The 13,311-nt window shown below is 49.2% G+C and overlaps 1 protein-coding gene and 1 long non-coding RNA gene across 3 annotated transcripts in view; one reads left to right on the top strand and one right to left on the bottom strand.

Annotated features, from left to right (window-relative positions):
• LOC132535316 (uncharacterized) overlaps window positions 1-2,067 on the bottom strand; it is a 53,410-nt gene extending 51,343 nt beyond the window's left edge. The window contains exon 1 of the long non-coding RNA XR_009547112.1: window positions 1,929-2,067. This is a non-coding gene — a long non-coding RNA (uncharacterized LOC132535316). The remainder of the gene's footprint in view (window positions 1-1,928) is intronic.
• Window positions 1,997-13,311, top strand: part of RFTN1 (raftlin, lipid raft linker 1) — a 273,063-nt gene continuing 261,748 nt past the window's right edge. Inside the window, exon 1 of one of the 2 annotated variants that reach the window (XM_016191112.2) lies at window positions 1,997-2,136. The gene's annotated coding sequence lies outside the window, so the exon portion shown is untranslated. Of the gene's footprint in view, window positions 2,137-2,658; window positions 2,952-13,311 lie in introns of those variants that run through there. The other variant, XM_060180858.1, reaches the window with a different exon arrangement.

Here is a 13,311-nt window from a genome sequence, read left to right as displayed (position 1 = left end):
GGGAGGAAAGCTGGGCCGAAAAGGAAGCTAGTTAAGCTTCTCTTTTCCTGCGAAACCCAAAGGGGGGGGGGGGTGAGGAGGCAGCGAGGTTATTGTGACTGCTGGTACCCATGGTCTTAATCATCTCTAGAGTCGTGGGGCGATTCTGCTGAGGCCAAGGCAGAGAATTGCTCCAGCGGGGGGCTCCTTTTACAAGAATTGTAAGCTCTAGCCACAGCTGCTTCTAATGCTTGCCTAGGCTGGCTTAACTCCTCTCTTTACCATGAGGGTGCAAAGAGAACCAGCTTCTCCATTAACTTGGGGCCTGCGTTTTATTGACTGTGAACACTCGGGATCCCAGTTCTGGGGCCATCTGTGACCTGTCGTGCTGTAATAGCTTGGTTTTCCCCGTGTTCGGCTCCCTCCCCAAGTACTTAGTGTTAAATCCTAGGGGGAAGAAGTGTGAGCAGAGGACAAACAGCACTATTACATGACCCCCGATGAGACTGCTGAGATGGAATTAAAAGCTGCCGCCCTAGGACATTCTAACAGATGACATTGTGAGGTTGCCAAGGTAACCCACCAGGATACAGTTCCAGCATCTTTGGGGTTGAAGCTGGGTAGGAGAGGTCAGTTAGAGGTGAGGCTCTGCTGCCCAGGGTTTATCTCCTGGCTGACCTGTCCATGGCAGTCAAGTGGAAAATTGAGGTTGACCTCCACAGCACACAGGTGAACCCACCATGGATCCTCAATGGATATTCCAAGTCAAAGGATCAAAATATTCCAGACAGTTGTTCAGTGTAAATTAGAAGAACTGAATGCTACTCGTTCACTTACTCAGATCACAAATATTTGCTGAACACCTACTAAGTACTAGATGGATAGTGTCAGTGTCTAGGGAGAAAGGGTTAGGGTTCCCAGCAAAGAAAATAAACAAGCAAGGAGGCATTTATGCACCATTAATACTCAGGAGAATGGAAACAATCAGAATAACTTATTAACCTCCAGGACCCGGTGTTAAAAGAAGAGATTATGTGCAAAAATTTTACAGTGCAAAAAACTGTATGTGCAAAATGATTTGTTGGAAAGAAATAAGCCCCCCTCCCTCACCCACAACCAGATCACAGTGCATTTTCTCTGCTTTCTTTTAAATGCTCCTGTTTACTTTTGAACTACTGGTTAACATCTACACAAGCCACTGTCTTTCTCCAGTCTAAAGATCAGAGAGAATGAACAAGAAATCAATAGAGAACACATTTTTCAACAAACTGAGGCCTCAAGCAGGTCACTACCATAAAGATTCCTCCCTTCTATTTCGTAGGTAGTTGTTCCATTGCACTACTGAACATGAACCCAGACTTGGGCCTTCCCTGGGTCTTGTTATGTTCTCCCAGATGGGGTGATCGGTAGGGGAGAGTGTAGGGAAGACTGAAGGTGGTGTGGGTGGGGGGAAGGGAGTGTGGACTAGAAAGCTAGAACAACAACAACAAAAAAGGTGATAGGTAAGGGAGTGGAGGAAGGAACACAGAACTGGGAGTGCTCCCAGGAAAGACTACAAGGAAGAAAACCTCTTAAAAGTTGTGGTAACAACAAGTTCTGCAAACAAAATAGCTATTCTTTAACCCCCTTGCCCTGTGTGTGTGTGTGTGTGTGTGTGTGTGTGTGTGAGGGTGGGAGGCAAAACTGTTCCTCCCAGGAACTGGGGGTTCCAAAACCCAAGGCCTCCTTCTGGCCCAACCAGAAAATGTAGCTAATGAATAGATTTTCAGTTGTTTTGTTAGTTCCTTTATAATACTGGTAGGAATGATGACGATGATAGCTAATCAGTGCTTCCCAAACACTTTATAAATAAAACCCACCAGGAAGTACTATTTAACCAAAGAGGAAATAGGCCCAGAACTTCCCAGGTCACCCTGGGAGTTTTTTGGAGGGCAGGAGTCCAACCATACCTGGTGCTGGGGTTCTTGCTCTTAACCTCCACGCTGTGATTTTGTTCTGCTTAAATAGTTCCAAGAAGAAAAAAAGCTCTTAGAAGGGTTCATTGCCTTGCGTCTTCATTTGACTGAGCTCCCCTGAACTGGAGTTTTATTTATATATTTAACATTGCAGGGTCAGATAGATTGCTCGGATCTCGTCCGACCTTTGGGACCTCTCCAAGTAAGTGGAATAAGGGTGCTGCATGGGGACAGTGACATCCACATAAAAGACCTTATTCGGCCACCCCAACGCCAGAGGGTGGGCGCACCTGTGGAATGGGGGTGGAGGAAGGGCCCTCTCTTGAAATGCACCCCGGTGGCAGTCGCCCCGCCAGCATCCCAACTTAAAGGAGGACAGGGTGGTGCGCCCACCCACCCGCGACCCCCGCGCTCCCAGGCAACGAGGGCGGCCGGCGGCGCGCAGGTGGCCGGCGCGCGGAGGCGGGGGCGCGGAGGGGCGCGGGGCGGGTCGCGGTGGGCGCGGCGGCGGCTTGGAGGGCCGCGCGGCTTCCCCAGAAAATGCAGCGCAGCATATTTTGCACATGAGTTCAGAGGAAGAGGAAGTGTAGCCGGCGGACGCGCGGCGGGGCTGGGGCTGGGGCTGGGGCTGGGGCTGGGGCTGGGGCTGGGGCTGGGGCAGCAGCCGGAGCAGCCGCAGCAGCCGGAGCAGCGGCAGCAGCCGGAGCAGCGGCAGCAGCAGCAGCAGCAGCAGCAGCAGCAGCAGCAGCAGCAGCAGCAGCAGCAGCAGCAGCAGGAGCGCGCCGGGCGCAGGGCGCAGGGCGCAGGGAGCGGGAGCGCGGCGGCCGCAGGCTGCGCCGAGAGGACGAGCGCGGGCCCGGGACCCACAGACTCGCAGCCGGCTCGCCGCCCCCACCTGCGGGCGCCCGCGCCACCTCCGCGCCGCCGCCTCTGCATGGCACAAACTTTCCTCCCGGGGCGGAACACGCAGTCTCCGGGAGCCCGCGCCCGCTCCTTCCCGGGTGCCAGTCCTGAACGGTAGGTGGGTTTGTTGGGTGGGGGGCGGGCACGGCCCCGCGGGGTCCCGGGTGTAGGGGAGCTCCGCGTGGCGCCTCCCGGCTGGGTGCCGGGCTTCGGGCGCGCTTCCGGGGCGCCCGGCTGCCGCGAGTGCCCCCGCCCCCGACCTGCTCTCTTGCACCCTTTGCCGGGGAAAATGGGCTCAGGGCTCGGTCCACGGGACTCTGATATGTTGCACGAACTTTTTTTTTTGGGGGGGGGGTTGGGGAAAGAACATTAAAAAAGAAGAGAAACTATCCATGGTGCGGTATAGGGAGAGGCGCCCCAGAGCAGAGTTTTGGGGGGCTCGGCACGCTCGGGGCTCCGGGGAAGGCAGCGGAGGGCAGTTTTCAGGCTACAGGTGGGTCTTGGACTCTGTTGCCAAGACCAGACAGGAGCCGGCCCTGGAGTCCGGGTCGGGAGGGCTCGGGGCAGGGAGGGCAGGGCTGGGCTGCAGACGCCCCGCGAACCCGAACCCGCTCACGCGCCCCGCGAGGTGGGCTTGCTCCAGGACGGGGGGTGCCGCCTGGGTGGGAGCGGACATGCTCCGGGAGCAAGCACCGCAGCCCCTGCCTGGTCGCACACAGCCTCGGTGGTGCGGAGGGTCCTTGGCACTGCAAACAGGCATCTCTGGGGGGAGGGGGGAGACGGGGGGGCCTCCCCTCCTCGTTCCAACCCACTTTATGGGGCTCCAGGACGCCGGGGTGGGCCTGGGTCCCGGCGGGGCAGCGCGTTTCGGGGAGCCGGCTGGCCAGGCAGACGCAGCGCGCCGCTCCGGGGCTGCTGCTCCCCGCGCCCGCCGGGTCTAGGGCGGCGGCGGAGGCCAAGGTGCTAAGACCCCAGACGCGCCCGGGTGCTCGCCCTCGCCCGCCCGGTGGCCCGGTGTGATTTTGGGTGGTCTCGCGACGCAGGGTGGTGCCCCTGAGTCTGTGAGGGGGAGGGTTGAAAAACGAGCACAAAAAGTATTGAAGGCAAAATAAAAAAAAGTCTGGCACCAGTGCCTCTATGTGAGTGACAGCCCTGGTTTCCAGCCACAGTCCCTTGTTGTAATTGGTACAGCTGTTTTCAGATGCTGGCTTGGCAGGCAGCGGGGCCAGGCAGCTTCCAGCCCTGCCGTCGTGGTCGTGTGTCATCTCAGGATAAGTGAGGCTCTGCCAGGAAGGAAGGAGGGCATCATGTGAGCGACCTCTGTGCCTGTGGGGAGGTGGAGGAGGGGCATACCTTGGGCCCCACGTGGCCCAGGACACTGGGAGGCCTGCTTTGGACCTCTCAACAGCTGAAATCCCTAGGAAGTTCCAGTGACCCTAGATGTCACCAAGCCTCACAACACACAGGGGTTAAGCAACAAGCTGCTTGTTTGGGGCTCTCTGGTGCATGTGTGCTAACCTCAATGAAATCACTTTAACCTCAGAAGAGCTCAGCATCCTCTTTTTGCCTTCAGTGGGGTTTCTAACCCGCCTGAGTAATTCAACCCCCCCCAGAACCCGGACGTCATTAACTGGCTAGCAAGTCATTTGTCTAGCAAGTCACTGGGTTGGTGTTTTTTGTTTGTTTGGTTGGTTTTTGCTTTATTTGTTTTTGTTTGTTGGTTGGTTGTGAGGGGACTGCCTGAACACAAGGCCAACAGAAGTGGCGTGGTGTGTAGTTAGCTGGTCGATTTGGTGCAGGAGTCGAAAGACTATAAATTGGGAATACAAGTCCATGAGTTCGTTTTCTCCCTCTTGAGCAGGAATTTTTGGCTCCCATTCAAAGTGTTGTGCTGTCTGTAAGGAAACAGGCAGAAAATCTTTGGCATGAGTGATGGGAGTTCCTGTAAAGCCTCTTGTATTTTTCCAGTCTCCACTTCTCAGCAGAACTGAAACTATGTGAGCCCATGTTTTGGAGGGTGGGCAGCCTTGCCAACTTTCTAAATTGGAGGGTGAAGGAGAGGACTTTGTGATTTTACCCTTCCCCTCATTTCCACCTTATTTTTATTTTTAAAAATATGGAAAAGTTGCAAGAATGATGATCATGGGAATATCTACACCTAAGGTCTGTAATTTTGCAATGTTGGCTTTATAACGTGCTTCTTAGGCCTTCACCACTCGGTGCATCGGTCAAGCCGAATTACTATCTTTTTTTTTTTTTTGCCTCCAGGGTTATCACTGGGCGGCTCGGTGCCTGTACTACAAATCCACTGCTCCTGGATTTTTCCATTTTTCCTATTTTGTTGCCCTTGTTGCCCCTGTTGTTATTGTTGTCATTATTGTTGTTGGTGGATAGGACAGAGAGAAATCAAGAGAGGAGAGGAAGACAGAGAGGGGGAGAGAAAGACAGACACCTGCAGACCTGCTTCACTGCTTGAGAAGTGACCCCCTTTAGATGGGGACCCAGGGACTCAAGCCGGGACCTAGGGGGCAAACCAGGATCCTTGTGCTGGTCCTTGCACTTCTGGCCATGTGCGCTTAACCCGCTGAGCTACTGCTCGACACCCCCCACCCCAACTTACTAACTTTTCAAAGTAGATTACAGGTCACTCGTAGACATTTCAGCACACATTTTCTTTTCTTTCATATTCTTAAGCATTCAGTATATGTTTGTGATTTTCATAATGTAAAATTCATCTATGTATAGAGAGACGCATACATCTTGAGATTACCATTAGCATAATGTTTTGACAGACGCATGCACCTGGGTAACCCCCGTCTCTATCAAGATAGAGAATATTACCATACTCAAGAAAGTTTCTTCATCCTATTCCCACAAGCCCTTTCTGTGCCCCCACCGTTTCTGAGGCAACGGCTGCTCTTACTATTTCTTACCTTTGGTTAGCTTGGTCTTTTTTTGAACTTCATATAAGTGGAAGTCTACGGCATTGTATAAAGTTTTGTTCACTCAGCATGTTTTTGAGAGAGTTATCTCGACTAAATGTATCTGCATTTTGGTTTTTTTTTTTTATTGTTGAGTTATATTCTGGGATACTCCTGTACCACAGTTTGCTTGTATCTTCTCCTGTCCATGGACAGCTGAGTCTCCCCTCCTCTTCATTTTATCATGAATAAAACTGTTATGCTGGCTTATGTATATGCTTTCTTAGAGAGATGTGTTCACATTTCTCATGGGCAAATAAACACCTAGGAATGGAATTGCTGGCTTATAGAAGAAGAGTATGTGAACCTGGTCAGAAATGACCATTTTTCCACAACCTTCTTTTCCTATCTCTCTGTGTTAAGAGCTTGTCTCAGCAAGTATTCCTGCAAGGCTGATGGACCCCCAAATTGGAGCGACCTGAGCCAGTCTGGAACCTGCTTTCATGGAGGGAGGAGCTAGCTACGAGAAGTCCTAGACTCTGTCATCTGCCAGTCAGTGGGTCTACACATGAATTATTGCAGCTGATCAGAGGGATATCTTTCCAGGGAAGGGAGTTATTATTCTATCTTCAGGGAAGGAAATTTCAAGAGGATAGACTCTTGGTTGTGAAAGAAGATTGATTGCTTTCTGCATAAGGAAAAATAACCCCTAGGCCCCACAGAATTCTACTAAGCTGTTTCTTAGAACTCCCCTGGTGGGATCTGGCATGTTGGTCTGGTCGATGTGAACTTGGTAGAGATCCCCGTTGGATTTCAATGGCTCGGGCGGCTGGCTGTTGAAAAGGGCTGTGTTTGTTTTCTGTAAGGCAGATCAGATTGGCCTTTGGAAGATTCCAAGAGCAGCTTTTCCTATGAAAGGGATTTGCCCCACCAGTGAGAAACATAGCCTGTCAACACCCCTGTCACTGGTCACTGTCCTGCCTGAGGAAATAGGGTTGTCCCCTTCTGCCTTAGCTCCTCTCTGTGGGCCAGCAGCTGCACTGGAGCTGACCCAGTGTCTGCAAGGACACCAGGGTGAAATGTTTACATCTCAGGGAGACTCAGTGGGGACCAAACTTTGAAGGTGTCAGATGGCATGGTGAAGAGTCCTGAGGCACTGCTCCACTGGCCTAGGGCAGCACCTGCCAGTGAGCTTCTGTGACTCAGGCCACCCACCTGGGTACTACCCTCTCTGGAGGTCACCAGTTAGTGCTAAGGTGCTCGTGTCCCAAGATGTCTTTTCCTACAGCCCACTTGACCATGGACTGGGGAGCAGTTTAAAGTGTTTGGGCTTTAAAAAGAAACTTTTGTAGACTGGAAACTTTCAGCTGAATAATCTCATTCCCATTTTTTATTTCGGATCTTACTGTTGTCATTAACAAGATAACAATTAGAGTTATTGCTGGCTTACTCTCTGCACGGAGTTTTACTGCATTCTCTGAACTTCATCCTCCTGGGAGGCCTGTTATCACCTGCACATTAGCCTTGAGGGAACTGACACTTAGTGAGGTTAAGTAACAGGCTCCAAGTTCACATCTCCACGTTCCCGAGACATTGAGGGGAGAAACTCTAGGACGCTCTGGCTTTTCAAGTGCAGAGCCCACCTATATCCACAGGTTTCCAAACAGGCGACGCCATCGTGCAGGATACATGCCACAGAATGAGGTCCTGAGAAGTGACTTGCTGGGGGCACTGGCTCCAGTCTGATTCCTTGTTTTCTTTTTGTCTTAAGCTTTCAGAGTTGGAAATGCTGAAGCCCTCCCAAACAGAGCTATTAATTTCAGTGACAATTGCAGATATTATTGGTTGATTGTGATTGTAATTCTACTGTCGTCAAAGAAAGACATCACCAGCTGCCTGGTTTGAATGTCTGTAGCTGAGCTGGCCAACACAGGAGCCATGAGTGCCGTGAGGCTATTTACATGAAAATGTGCTGAAATAAAATGAAAAAGTCAGTTTCTCTCAGCCTCATGAGCCACGTTTCAGGGACTCTGGAGCTGCCACACGTGTGGTTTTTGGCTCCTGGATTGAACTGCACATGGGAGTATTTTCATTACCAATGAAAGTTTTGATAGTGCCTCTCTGTAGTAAGCATTTTCCCTTTTCCTTTTTGTTTAAGAACTGGCAACACACTTGGCTAAGACTCAGACTGTTTTTCACTGACAAAGAAATAAATGTAGCCAGACATTTCTTTGATATTTACTTTTTGAAAAGGCCTGAGTGTGTGTGCATGTGTGTGTGATCTTGGTCTTGCCTCTCATTCATATTCAGTTTTTGAGTTTCCTTTTTTTTCCCCCTAGGCCCTCAGAGGAGCTCGCATTATTATCATTGTATATTTTACCCAGATTCCTTCTCTGAAAAGATCAGCGCAGCAGGCAAAGAGAGGGCCACTGCTTGAGCCCTGTTAATTCCTCGCTCTCCAAATAAGAATTCGGTTCAGCTTTTAAATATGCAGTTGTATGACTTACTCCCTACCTGGACTGAATTCAGGAAGAAAAATTGGTCTCAGCAGGCCAGAACCAAAGAGCTAGGAAATCAGGTCACATTCTACACGTGATGGCGACTGGCCGAGATGGAGGTGGCGGAGACACCGTGTAGGGGTATTTGAAGACTTCTTTTTTTTTGGGGGGGTCCTCAGCCTCACCCTGCGGTGTCAAAGTTTAGAGGGGGCTGTCAGCTTCTGCGTCGCCGTTGTATGGGATAACGGGATGGTGTCAGGCTCTGCCCTCTCTGTGGGGCACACCACTGTGTAACAGCTCGGAGGAGAGGGGTGGCCGGTGGGGACCCGAGACCAGAGCTGCTGAGTCAGCATCAGCTGTGGCTTGTTTAGCTTGTTTGGTTGTGACCTGCTTTCTGAAGCTACTGGATGTTTCTACACTTTTCTTTTTTGCCTTCAGGGTTATCTCTGGGGTGCTGGTGCTGGCACTACAAATCCACTGCTTCTGATGGCTTTCTTTTCCCCCCATGTTATTGGATAGGGCAGAAAGAAAGTGAGAGAGGAGGGGAAGATAGGGAGAAAGAAAGACACTTGCGGACCTGCTTCACTGTTTGTGAAGCAACCCTCTTGGAGGTGGGGAGCAGGGGACTTGAACCCCAGTCCTTGCTCAGATCCTTGCAGTTAATACTATGTGTACTTAGCCCCGTGTACCACCTCCTGGCCCCCACTACACTTTTCCAATCAGGAAGCCGGTTCTACTTACCTGACAACTCGACAACTTCTTTTGATTTTCACTTAAAATCTTACATTTCCTTATACCTTCTACTTCTCCTCCTCCCTCCTCCCCCTTCTTCTTTTTTTTTTTTTGCCTCCAGGGTTATTGCTGGGGCTGGGTGCCTGCACTATGAATTCACTACTCCTAGTGGCCATCTTTTCCCCATTGTTATTGTTATTGTTGTTGTTGTTGGATAGGACAGATAGAAATGGAGACAGGAGAGGGGAAGACAGAGAGGGGGAAACAAAGACACCTGCAGACCTGCTTCACTGCTTGAGAAGTGACTCTCCTGCAGGGGAGGGGGTTGAACCAGGATCCTTGTGCTTTGCACTGTGTGCTTTTCCTGGTGTGTTACCTCCCCCTCACTTAAGCAGACTACTTGATTGTCACCTTCACCTTCACCTTCAGTGTGTGTGTAGATCCCCTAGTCTCCAGAGTACCTGGGGCAGTTCTTCCAGAGGAACTCGTCAAGTTTGATGGAAGAACTCTTGGATTCCTCAGATTTTGGGAAATTGTATCCATTTTATACATAAAATGTGTGTGTGTGTATATATATATATACACATATACACATGTACATACATATATACTTATACACACATATACACACATACACACATATACACACATATATACACACATATATACACATACTCATACACATACACACATGTATATACACACATACACAAACACACATATATGCACACACATATACACACATATACTCACAAATATATATACACACATACATATACAAATACATGCACACACATATACATATACACACATATATACACACATATATTCAAATATATACACACATACACATATACAAACACATACACATATATACACGTACACACATATATACACACATATATACACATATACACACAAATATATATATATATACACACAAATATATATATATACACACATATACAAACACATACACACATATATATACACACATATACACACATACATATACACACATATATACACATACACACATATATACACACACATATATCCACACATATACACAAATACATATACACACATATTTTTAGTGCCACCAGAGTTGTCTCTAGGCCTTGGTGCCTATACAACAAACCACTGCTCCTGTGGCCATTTTTTTCTTTTCTACTTGATAGGGCAGATAGAAATTGAGAGAGGAGAAGGGAGATAGAGAGGAAGAGAGAAAGACAGACCCCTATAGACTTGCTTCACTGTTTGAGAACCTTTCCCCTGCAGGTGGGAACTGAGGCACTTTGAACTTGGGTCCTTCCACATGGGTGCATTCAATCAGGTGCACCACTGCCTGGCTCCCATCAAGTTGGTTAAAAAAGAGATTAGGTTAATCACAAACCTTTGTTAATGGAATGTGGCCATAGCATGAACTACCAGAGTTCAGAAATAGGAAGTTCAAGAACTCAGGCTGTTGATTTAAACACTTACTTATTTTAGAGAGCCCTTTGGGATCTTTGCAGTGGCTTAGAACACTGGATAAACGCCCTTCTCAGTGTGGTGTGATGATGTCTCTAGGCAGGTTCAGGGGAATCTTCATACTGGATAACAGGGAATTGTCACCACGGCACTAGTGATGCCTCCCGTTCCTGTTGCTTTGTCTGTGTTCCTCATGAAAGCCCTATTATGCATTAACTTACTAGTCCTGACCCTGCCAGCAGACTCTGTAGTTATCACCGTGCCATTGTTGAAACCGAGGGTGAAAGGCTTCCTCAGGCTTACAGCTGGAAGTAGGGGAGCCAGGATTGGAACCCAGGCACACTGGCTCTAGAGGAATGTGCATGCAGCCCCATGCTGTGCTGTAAAGGTGAATTTGAGGGCACTGGGCAAATGCGTAAAGACCTTCTTCCATCCCTTGCCAGAGACCCCAGAGCCTTTCCTGTTCCTGAGGGATGTCACTTGGATTCCTGCATCTAGGAAGGCCGTGCATTGGGGAAGCTGCTGGGGGAGAGGAATTTGGGATTGCTGCCCATGAGAGGCTGGCCATCACACTGAACGATACAAGATATTATCGAAAGCTCCAAGCTGTCCCTCAGGTTCCCGACTAACCCATCTAGCTAGCCACTCCCCACATATACCTGGTTTCCTAGGTCACAAACCTTGAAGGCATCTTGGATGGCCTCTGTTTTTCTTTTTCTTATTTATTTCTTATTTATTTCTTCCCTTTTGTTGCCCTTGTTGTTTTATTGTTGTAGTTATTATTGATGTTGTTGTTGGATAGGACAGAGGGAAATGGAGAGAGGAGGGGAAGACAGAGAGGGAGAGAAAGACAGACACCTGCAGACCTGCTTCACCACCTGTGAAGCGACTCCCCTGCAGGTGGGGAGCCGGGGGCTCAAACCGGGATCCTTACGCCGGTCCTGATGCTTTACTCCATGTGCGCTTGGCCCACTGTGCTATGGCCCGACTCCCATGGCCTCTTTTTTCCTCACACCTTACTTCCAAGCCATCAATGAGTTCCATGAAACACACTCATTAGCTTCAGGATTTTGTTTACGTGTCACCTTCTGTGCGAAGCTTTCCTCAGTCACTCTGATTTTATTTTATTTATTTGTTTTTACGCAGCTCTGGGAAGTGAGGTCAGGGCATTGCACATGCCTGATGTTGCTGCTGAGTGCCTCCACAGCCCAGTTTTCATGTTCTTTTCTTTCTTGACTTCTGGTTGTTTTTTTTTTTTTTCCCCCAGAGCACTGCTCAGCTCTGTTTCCCAGTGGTGCTGGGGATAGCACCTAGGACCATTGGTGCCACATTAAAAAATAAAGTCATTGGGAGGTGAGAAGGCGGGGACGCAGACATTCTGTGCAATGTGGGTGCAATATGGAACTATGCTCTGTGATCTTATAATTCTGTAACCCGCCGTTAATCAAAAACAAGTCATATGTTTTCAGAAATAAAGGATGTAATACACATGAGGTAAGTATTCAGGTAGTGGATATAAAGGTGTCTCATTTTCCTTTGTCCTCTCTGCGTCTTGGCTGTTCTGGGCTGACCTTTGCAGACAGAAGGGTAGAGCGAGAGAAGCAAAGAGGAAGAGGGGGAGGGAGAGTGAGACTCACCACACATCAGAGCTCCTCCCAGTGCCATGGGACACTCACTCATGTGTTGGACCAAGGGCTTGACCCTCGGTCACCCACTACATGCCTTCTTCCAGGTGAGATGTATTGGGAGATGAGTATCCCAACTGTTCATTTTCTGTTGGTGTTTTTTTTTTTTTTCTTTCTGTCCTGCCATTAAGGCTTCACTGGGGCTTTGGGACGACATAAACTCACTGCTCTTGCTGGACATTTTTTGTTTTGTTTCGCCTCCAGGGTTATTGCTGGGCTCGGTGCCTGCACCGTGAATCCACTGCTCCTGGAGGCCACCCTCTTCCCCTTTGTTGCCCTTGCTGTTTATTGTTGTTGTTGTTGTTATTGCTGCTGCCATTGCTGTCGCCATTTCTGGACAGGACAGAGAAACGGAGAGAGGACGGGAAGACAGAAAGGGGGAGAGAAAGACACCTGCAGACCTGCTTCACCGCCTAGGAAGCAACTCCCTTGCAGGTCTTTTTTTTTTAAGCTAGTGAGAGAGAGGGGAAGAGAGAGAGAATGAGAGAGATACAGAGGAGGAGGAGGAGGAGAGAGACCACAGTACTGCTTCACTACTGGTGAACCTTTGTGTGGGCTAGAACTTGTGTCCTTGAGCCTGGTTAAGTGTGCGCTCTACCGGGTGATTCACCTCCCTGCCCCCATTTTTTAAAATCTTTGTCCATATGTTTAAAGTGTTTGACAATGAAAAGAATTTTAAGAGAATGAGTTAGGTGGCGACTGGGGATAGAAATGTTAAGGGTGCTCTGGTCTTTGAGAGCACAGCCAAGAGCCAGGGAAAAGGGTCTGCTGAAAACAGAGACAGAATCAAGAGCAGAAAGAGAGAGGGAGGGGAAGGAGGAAGGAGGGAGGGAGAGAGAGAGACAGAGACAGAGAGACAGGCTAAGGTAGTCAGCAGGGCCATGTACTTCTAGACTGTGATCCTCAACTCTGGTTAAGAGACTTAACAAACTCATGGGTCCTCCCGAGTGTGCGATTGGAGGAGGCGAGGCATGAAGAAAGACAGGGTTTGCTCTGGATCGCTGCATCTCAGTGCGGCCTTCCTATTACAATCAAGTAGGATTTTTTTTTTTTTCCTCCAGGGTTATCGGTGGAACTTGGTGCCTGCACTATGAATCCACTGCTCCTGGAGGCCATTTTTCCCATTTTGTTGCTCTTGTTGTAGTTGTTATTGTTATCGTTGTTA

The sequence above is a fragment of the Erinaceus europaeus genome, chromosome 21 (assembly GCF_950295315.1).
Source record: "Erinaceus europaeus chromosome 21, mEriEur2.1, whole genome shotgun sequence".
Taxonomy (NCBI): domain Eukaryota; kingdom Metazoa; phylum Chordata; class Mammalia; order Eulipotyphla; family Erinaceidae; genus Erinaceus; species Erinaceus europaeus.
Note: the sequence above shows the minus strand (reverse complement) of the source record. Positions and strands in the feature narration are given on the sequence as shown.